This window comes from Python bivittatus, unplaced genomic scaffold (assembly GCF_059951505.1).
Source record: "Python bivittatus isolate LINGU-HERP-01145 unplaced genomic scaffold, Pbiv_v1 ctg000740_np1212, whole genome shotgun sequence".
NCBI lineage: Eukaryota > Metazoa > Chordata > Lepidosauria > Squamata > Pythonidae > Python > Python bivittatus.
In genome coordinates this window covers 525,315-534,982 of record NW_028277106.1, presented here as the reverse complement: position 1 = coordinate 534,982, position 9,668 = coordinate 525,315, and positions in this window count along the sequence as shown.

Genomic DNA, 9,668 nt, shown 5'->3' with positions numbered 1-9,668 from the left:
CAGAAGTGGTGACTCCAAGAGGACCCCCAAGATTATGGACCAGCTCTGCCCAGGGAGAGCATCATCCCGTCCAGAGCTAAAGATGGACTTTCTTCAGAATCAGTTAACTATGGACTCCACAGCTACTCTATCTTGTTGGGTTTAAATCTGAGCCTGTTTTTCCCCATCTAGACCCAAACAACCTCCAGGCACTGAGACAGGACCTCCAGTACATCTCCTGCCTGACCCAGAGTGGAGATGTGTAACCGGGTATCGTCCACATATTGATGGTATCTCACCCTATGCAGGAGGATGTCCTCATGGAGAGGTTCAACAAGATCAGGGAGAAGGTCAAGTTCTGAGGAACCCCACAATGGAGTGCACAAAAGCTCAACTTTCCTCCCTCCACCAGCTGGAACTGTGAAGATGTTCTAGCTCTGAGCCTAAAATCCCCCACTGGCCTTCAGCTCTAGGCCTCTGGATTTGGACGGCCTCCCTATTGCCCTCCCTCTACCTTGAGCCCTCTTCTTAGATAGCAGCTCCCCTTGTTCCTCATCATTGGTCTTCTAGATGGGGTTGGTGGTACTTGCAGTCTAACAATATATGGATAGCCCTAGGTTGGTCACCCATCTAGAATTGGGAGAGAAGCTGGATAAGCAAAGTCTTCTCCACAGTGGCCAAAAGAGTCCACAAGTACAAGATTCCCCCAGCAGCTGGGTTTCAGAAGCTGGCTGATCATGACCAGCCATCAGGACTAGTGATCATGGTCTGTTCCAAAGGTGCCTCCCCTGGGCTGGTAGCTGACGATGATGGCAACTGAAGTCCCAAATTTTGCTGAGCAATTCTCTTTCAAAGCCACCTAATCACCTGGCAGGTAAACTTCAGTGGATTTAACTCTGCTGTTTGCAGGTGGTCTTCCCTGTTGCTGCCCCGCCGCGAGATAGTTATCTTCTCAGAGTGTCACTTTCATGGCATCTCAAGGTTCTGCCCTGTGGCCTTGCCAAAGACCTCCCGGTGGCGGCTGAAGGTTTTAGAGATTGAGCATCCATTATACAAAGTTAATATTTCAAGCTTCGCTTTGCCAAGACATCTCACTTGGGGATCTGACAAGCTCAGTGACCTTCTCAGATCATGGAGGCTTATTTCCAGAACATTACCTGAGAGGAAGAAAACTCCTCTGTTTGCATTTATTGGGCCAAAAGCTGAGCTTGGATGAAGAACTGACAGGCCAAATCAGTTGACCTGCTTTTGCATCATTATACGAGGAAAGATAGATTTACTTGTGGAAATTAATAATTCAGTAGTTTAGCATGAGGTGAATGATCTCCTTTTGAGCTTTCCCAAATTTGAGTGATCTTCCACCTCAGAACCTGCCCTCCTGATAGAAATGAGGAAGTTGGAGAAAACATTGGGCTTCTTTCAGGGCCATCAAGATAGAAGGTCCAGAATTGCTTTCCTCATTTCTCTCTTTTTTCCATCTCTCATTCACTCCTCACAAGGAACATCTCCCCCCCATCCCAAATCTCTTTCAGCAAAGCATTCAGCGGCTTTGGAAGGCCACCATGATGGAAACAGGCCAGAACACTACACTTTTTGTGAAAGGAATGACCAGCTTCATGCTTGGCTGGCCATCTGCTGCAATTCAGAGACCGACTCAAGGACAACAGATTGTGTCCTGTCTTCTGCTCTCCCTTTAATCTTCAACCACCACCTTGGAAGGTTTTGCATCCTCCTCTTTGCACTGTCCAACCAGCTACTGAGCTGCATTCCCTCCTGTGGGGGTACACGCTCCATGGTTTCTGAGTCCAGCTCTACTGGCTTTATCTGACCTCCCATTTTGTTCAACCAGCAAGTCCCAACTGAGCATCAGAAAGAGCTCCAGTGACAGGCCTTGCCAGCTTCCCAAGGAGGCCTTTCTTCATGGGCCATCACCTCCCCCTCCAGCCTGGCTCACGTCTCCTAGCGTCAACTCCATGAGGTCTGACATGCACAGCCACCATTTCTGTAAAGGTTGTGACCTGCTCAGTGGGCTCCAGCAAGGCTGGCCTCCTCAGCAGACACATCTGTGCTCTGGGGCCTCGCTGGCCCCCACTGCGAGAGGGCAGAGGGCAGGAAGACCAGGGCTCCTGTGCGTCCTAAATGCTCAGCGTCTGATTTTTCTGTGGTGCCTGGAAGAGATATTTCTCTCTGTTTCCCTTCTGCAAAAAAGCAGCCATGTTCTAAAACAACAGCATCCCCTTCTGAAACCAGCCATGGATCTGCCAAGCCTGGTGGTTCTCTCCACGGCTACACAGCTGGTCACACGCCCCTTCTCTGCTACCGATTGCTCCTTCCATTGGCCACAGTGCCTCATGTATAATTAACGTGGGATTAGCATTCCTCACCCCCAACACACACATGCGCACCCAGCTGCACCAGGAATTTTGGAGACATCATTTGCCTTGACAGCCGAGTGACTGGGTGAAAGGTTAGCTTAGTACATTGCAAAACATCCTGGCTGCCCTTTGCTGCACAGTCAGTGAATAAGAAGGGCAGCCAGGGTGGGGTGGCGCAAGGGGGCCTTGCCCCACCCTGCATGGCCCAAGTACTAAGGAGCCATACCTCAAAGACCTGAAATCAGAAAGAGCGATGCAAAGACCTAGGAATCAGTGGTCAGCCAGATCCAGTACCACAGATCTAGAGAGATCCTGCCTCTACGCACAGAAGCTCCAGTTGTCCAAATGCAGACCTTCACAGAAAAGCATCTTAAACAATAATATCTGGTTCTCTCCATATTTTGAGAAAGGAAATTCCAGGGGTTCATTGTGCTTACCTGACTTCTATGTTCCTCTTCTCGACTCATGTCCCACCTATCCTTAGCGGCTTCTAATAAAAAGCAGACTACCTAATGGCTGGCTGGGGAATTCTGGGAGTTGAAGTCCACAGATCTTCAAGCTGCCAAGGTTGAGGAACCTTGCTCTAGCCAATCCAGAAAACCAACACAGAGTAAGAGTTCACCAGGTTACAGACGTAGCGAAGGAAGGGAGGGATGGAGGGAGGGCACCTGCTGCCCTGGGCCTGGCTGCCCAGCAGGAGATACCGGGTCCCTGCCCTGGGTGGCAGGCAGGGCTGGCTTTTCTTCTCCACGAGTGATGCCACCTGCAGCTGCCAGAAGGAATTGTGCCTGGTTTCGCCTGGAGGGTGCAAAGCCACAGCCCGTGCAGGGGGAGGGAGGAATTCAGAGAGGTAATGAACATGATTGTCATCACCATCATCATCATCATCATCGAGTGCAAGATGTCAGGACAGAAAGACTGACCACCAGAGATTCAGATCATGAAAGGACATCAAGAAGAAAGGGGCTTTATCGCTGCTTCTTAGCAGGACCTGGCCAAGTGGGTGGTCGGGTGAGGGGTCCTTTTGCAGGTGGAGGGGCTGGAGGAAGAGGCGGATCACACGCTCCTGGGCACTGATGGCTGAGCCTGCAGATGAAAAGCAAGAGTGCGTTGCGCAAGAGAGAGGGCACCGGTGAGAGACGGGGCTTTGAACCTGGCCCCGCGTGCCGCCTCCTCCCTCAGACTCTCAGCTCCGGCCATCCACAGCCCGAATTAACCCTGACAATTGTGCGCTCCCGAGGGGAGAGGGAGGGGGTGAGGAGCAGAGGAAATTGACCCAGCTGACAAAGAGGACGACCAGCTTGAGGACCCCGACTCACTAATTGCTTCCCCTCCGCCAGCCCCCTCCCCTCCTTACCCGGGTGGGTCCCACTTCCCAGACAGCAGTTTAAGGGTTCCTCTGCAAAGTCCTTCCTTCCCTCTTTGCAGCATCTCCATTGCGCAGAAATACTCAGCCAGGACGAGGCCTCTTTTTCACTCTCTCTTTCAGAAAACCTCCAAGGGGCTGGAGGTTGTACGTCTGCAATACTTCGGGCCCCTTAGAAGACTGTTGCTGGCAGATGAGTTGCCTGGATTTGAAACCCAGCCTCCTCTTTCAATGGCCATCCACCTACGTATCTCCAATATCCATGCATTATCTCTCTGCTTTGACAATGGCCTAGAAGGAAACGGGACGATGAAACTGGCTGATCTACCACTCAGCAAGAAGGAAACATCACTGTCCTTTTTCCTCCCTGGTTTCTCCTAATTGCAGTTCTCCAGAGCCTGTATGCCTCCAGATAATAAATGTATCTGGCAGATGTCACCTGTCACAAATTCTCAAGATCCAGTTGATGAGCTACCTGGATGATGGCATCTTGCTCGCATGGCCTGAATTCAAAATTCTTTCCAAATCCTCTGGCTATTTGTCAGTGAAGTCATTACAGACACAGATAGCCCCCAGGAACCTTTCCTTACATGATGGAAAGGTAGGTCGGTTCCAGCTCCAGTTGTCAAGGTGGCTGGGGGCAATGGGAGCTGTAGTCCAACACTTCCGGAGAGGGCATATAGGGAAGGTAGGCGTATCTATTTGCAGCCTGTATAGATGCCCTAAAAAAAAAAATTCAGCACAGACGTCATAGGCTGCCTTCCTGTTCAACATCACGCTATGGATCTTTCAAAGTTCTTGCATGTCGCTGCAAACAAAGGCCGTTCTTCCATTTTTCCCAGAGGAGGAGGAGATTTTGTTTGTTGAACCCTTCTTGACAATGCTTCAAAAACATTCAGCTCCACTGAAACCCATGTGGCTTAAGCACCCTTCACTTTCTCTCCCCCCCCCCCCCCGACTGTTGGGGCTGAACAGCTCTGCAGTGTCCACAAAGCACTTGAGCGCAGGAGGGGCTATAGCCACTTGGGGCAGGGGAGGGATCAGCTCAGCCTTGGTTTACATTGCTGGCCTGGGCTGGGCTGTTCCTTCCTCATCTGCTGCTTGAAGAATCAGCTCCAGGGAGCTCTGATCGTCTGCAGAGTGTGGTCAAGAAAGTTAGGATGGTGGCCACAACGGTGCAATCAAAGCAGTGCGCATAAAAAATGGGCAGAGCTTCAGTTGCACCATCATGGCCACCATCCTGACCTTTTTGACCACACTCTGCAGACACCCCTAGATTACCAGATGTTCTTCTGCCCAATGGGCTCAAGTCTGTAGTCCTCGTGGTTCAGGGTTAGAAAAGGGGGCCTTCTTCATTTTTAACATTTTTAGGTCTTGGTACAGACATGGTTTCCCATGGAAACATTTTCTTAGGTGTTAAGGAGTTTTTGAAAGGTAAAGACACCTGTCAGTTGAAAGTGACCCTTCGTGACTCCCCAGACAATACAGAAGTAGTAGCTACTGTCTTCTTCCAAGGGTTTTATTTTTAAGTTCCTCAGACTGGCTTCCTGCTCTAGTGATCTTCCATCCAAGCACTCACCAGATCCAAACCTTTATCATTTTTCTGAGATCAGCTAAAGTTGTGTAGGTGGAATCAGATCAATAAAGTCTCCTTTGAGTTAAATTTAGGTCCTCAGGACCGCATGGATGTACCCACGTTGTGTGTGTAGTGGTGGTGGGGAGGTGGCAGCAATATTGAAAAGTTTTTCCGGGATAATTTTTGATGACCCAGTCTAGCCTCCAGCGCTGCGATTCCCTGATGATTCTCCATCCAAGCACGTCCCACCTTGTCTTGCCTTTTCCAGAACAGCTGAGGATGAGTCAAGGCTGCCCCCTGGGCACAATTGATTTTGCCTGTCTTCTACAAAAGGAATATACAGCTCTTTGGGGTTAAGAAAACAGTTATAGAACATCCTTAAATGAATATATACAACAGTCCAGTTAAAACAGACTCTTCTTCACCTCCCCAGAAGTAGGTCTAACCCAGCCATCCTCAAGTTGATTGACCAAGTGGTCTGAGAAGTCCAGGAGTTGTCTCAAAACTTGGAGAAGACACCAGAGATGGTTGACGCTTCCAGTTGAGTTCCTTTCCTTGCTTCTCAGACAGGCAGGAATGAGACAGATTTTCCTTCCAAAAACGTTGCAAAGAATGAGAGGCCAATCCATGGAGGGGATGGTGACCATTCCATATTGACCATGATGGCAGCCCCCCAGCGTAAAGAAGTATCACCCACGTTTATGCTCTGCAGGAATCCAAAAGTCCCGGAAGCCCCCCAGCCCCACCCCAGGGTTACCCCTTGGCACAATCCCTGCTCGCCCAGACAGTCACAAACTTTTCCGATGGTCCCTATCGTGTCCACTTTTCCACCCCGCCCCCCCCCCCGCCCATGCAACCTGCCTATTGTGCGATGTGTCAGTTGTCAAACACATCGCCAGCCGAGCCGAGCAGGGCTGGTGAAAAGCACAGCGGGGGGCTGCACTATGCCACTAATTAGGGCCAGCAGCAGAGGGTTCTCATACACACCTGCATGGTCATGTGACTTGGGGGGGGCAGAGGGTGGATGCGGCACCCAGGGATGAACTGGACAGGGAGGGTTTTGTAAAAAGCAAACGCTTGCATGCCTTCTCACATCTGCAGGCAGCCCAAGAGTTTAATGCACTGTTTTTCAACCTTGGCAACTTTAAGATGGGTGGACTTCAACTCCCAGAATTCCCCAGCCAGCAAACTCAAGATGGTAACTGTGACAATGCGATGACAGCTCTTGTTTTTATGAGGGTAGCACTGTCGCAACCACCATCGTGACTTTTTTGACCACACCCGGCACCACTACCCCCACCCCACCGATGCAATGGATGGGGCGCAAAAGAGATGGACGCCATAGTGACAGGGAGACCCGCACAATCTGGATCTTGACAAAATTCCTTCTTGGGGAAGGATTCTCACTGGGGTGGGCTGGGCTCCCTCGTCCCTGCTCTTAGATCTTCGCTGGGTTTGCAGCAGGAAACGTCCATGTGTGTGCAGGTGTTCTTATGCTCCGCTCTCTCTCAACACACTCATACAGTCAACCCTCGTTATCTGCCTCTGAAGTTATCGGCCTTCTGGAAAAAGTTGAAACTTTTGGGGTGCAATACCAGCTGTTATATCGTTTGAGGTTTGTAATGTATATATCTTATACATTCGTAGTATTCTTATGTTCATTGCTATTGCGAGCCATTGACAGCCTGTTTATGATTTTAGGGGGATATACATGTAAAGATAGATAGATAGATAGATAGATAGATAGATAGATAGATAGATAGATAGATAGATAGATAGATAGATAGACAGACAGACAGACAGACAGACAGACAGACAGACAGACAGACAGACAGATCATGGACAGCTGCCTAAAGTGGGGGGGGGTAGCCTTAATTTACAAATACATTTAAGTCCAGCTGATACGACTCTGAGTGTTTTACAAACATCAAGCTGTCCAGCTATCACAGCCACAATTGGTCCGTCCATCCTGCATTCTCTTTCCCCCCTGCAGAGATGCGCACCCAGGTAAGTTCCCATGACCAACTCGTTTGTTCAACACTCTGAGCAGCTGGAGAAGAAGACCAGCCCTGGCCCTCCTTGCAACCTGAGACTCCTCTGTTTGCTGTTGTGTTGATTAATAATAAACCCCAGGGAGGGAACTGGGGCATTTGCATGGTGTCCGGCTGGCTGGCTCTCGCCTGCGCCATCCGTCCGTTCCCTGCTGCAGGAACCGTTTCTGAGCGTTCAAGGTCATTGGCAGCTGTGGGTTGCAAGTGATTACGAGGCAAGAGAGCTCAAGAAAGCAAGGATGGAGTTTTAGCAAGGAGTAAGATTTGGCATTCCCACTGTTTGTAAGTTCTGGTTTCAAATTAGGAAGGGGAGATTGTGGGGAGGCTGGGAAGCATGGAACAGAGCTTATCTCATAAGTGGCAACTCAGGCCAGGGGCAAGAGACCTGGAAGGGGCATTTGGAATGGTTCAAAGACACTCCCCCTTAACAAAATCACTATCGAGGGGGCTGAGAAATGCCCCTTGCCATTTCCAAGATTCTGCATTTAACCCAGGCGAGCATTAAAGCCTCACTTAAATCTGGCTAGTTCTGCTCCTGGGACTTGTCTTACACAAGGGAGAAGGAATCTGTAGCCCTCCAGAAATGGGTGGACTCCAATGCCCATGGTTCTCAGCAACCAGAGATGATGAGAACTGTCATCCAATAACATCTGCAGAAAACAGCTTCTCCCACTCTGCCGGCATATACCTCTTCGAAACGTCCAGCTTGCAGAAAATGTATCAGAAAAACAAGAAGCAAACATATTCTTGGAATCCAGCAACGGCATTAGCATTGCAGCTGCGAGGTCTGCCTGTGCGCGAATGCCACCCAAACGTGAACCCGTCTCCTTTCTCTCAGTCAAACGAGCGAGCTACTCTTTCGAGGGCCGGCGCTTTCTCTCCACTAGTGCCAGTGCCTAAAATGAGAGGACCTCACCCCTTTGCTTGTCCCTCACCCCAAGAAATACTCACTCAGCCTTGGGTGGGTGATGTAGTTCCGAGTCACGGCTAGGAGATGCTCCTTTGTTCCTGGGGGGCCCCTGGCTCTGACCTCCACCTTGGTCGCCATGTCCTTGAAAGGAGCTGGGTTAAGGGAGAGCAACCGAGCGCCCAACTGGCAGTTTTTATACCGGACCCAGCTGACCACAGAGGCTGGCAAGGCAGTCCTGCCCTGCCCTGGGCGTGTTGCATCTGTGCACAGAGAAGGCTGTTGGCTGTAAACTTTGAGGCAGCTGCAGGGCTGGGCAGCATGTCAGAAAGTTCCTGCCTCACCTGGGCTGCGCAGGTCTTTCCCAACAACGCGGAGCTTCTCCTTAGAACGGATTTTGCCCTTGGTTGCCTGCCATGATCTCCCTGCCCTAGAATCATGGAATCAGGAATCATGGAATCACAGGGTTGGAAGGGACCTTGGAGGCCTTCTAGTCCACCCCCTGCTATACAAGTACATTTCTGAAATCCTGGTTCTTAGCTCTTCTGCCTCCCTGACCAAGGAGGCTGTTTGGAAAGGACATTAAAGCCAGGCTTTTGGCCCAGACTGAAGGTAATTGTCTTGTCCCACTAACTCTGTGTTTTTCAAACTTGGCAACTCTAAGGTGTGGACTTCAACTCCCAGAATTCCCCAGCCAGCATGTAGAAGGCTGAACGATCCTCAAAGTGGCAACTACAGATTGAGGCTCACTGCAAATTCAGAAAAGAGGATGGAATCAGCCCAAATGTCTCCAGGCTGAAATCTCACTTCCCAGCGGTGTGCTTTGAGATCCACTCGCAGTAATTTTTCAGAGCATCTAATTTCTCTGCCTTTACGGAGGCTTAATGTACAAACATGAGCAGGAGACTGTGGTTTTACTTCCAAGTTTCCTCCTTTCTGAAGATTAAAATGGTGCTCAGACAGAGGTTTTTAATTATTGGATAGAGGGGAGGGCTGCACTCCATTTTTTGGGTGAGGGGAGACAAAAAAATTATAAGTTGACATAGCTGCATCCTGCCCGTATCTCCTTTTTTTCTGTGTCTGTGTCTGTGTCTTTGTTTTAGAAATGTGTTTACACTTTCTTTGCAGCAGGTTTAATATGTTTTCTCCCTAAAATCTGTAGGAGACTGGATTACCAAACTTCAGATAATTGTGGAAGGGGTTTGGAGGGGTACAAAGGGGGGGGGGTGTCACAGGTTACCCACCTGTGGCGAATGCACAATGTTAAGATTTGAAGTCAGCATCTCGATCTCTCATTGACAATCTTTGCATCACTCACTTAATGTTTCTGGTCTTCTACACTGCATTGATCCAAAAAGGAACACATGGGCTGGGTTGGCAGAATATAGCAATTCATAAAACCCAAACCTTTTAA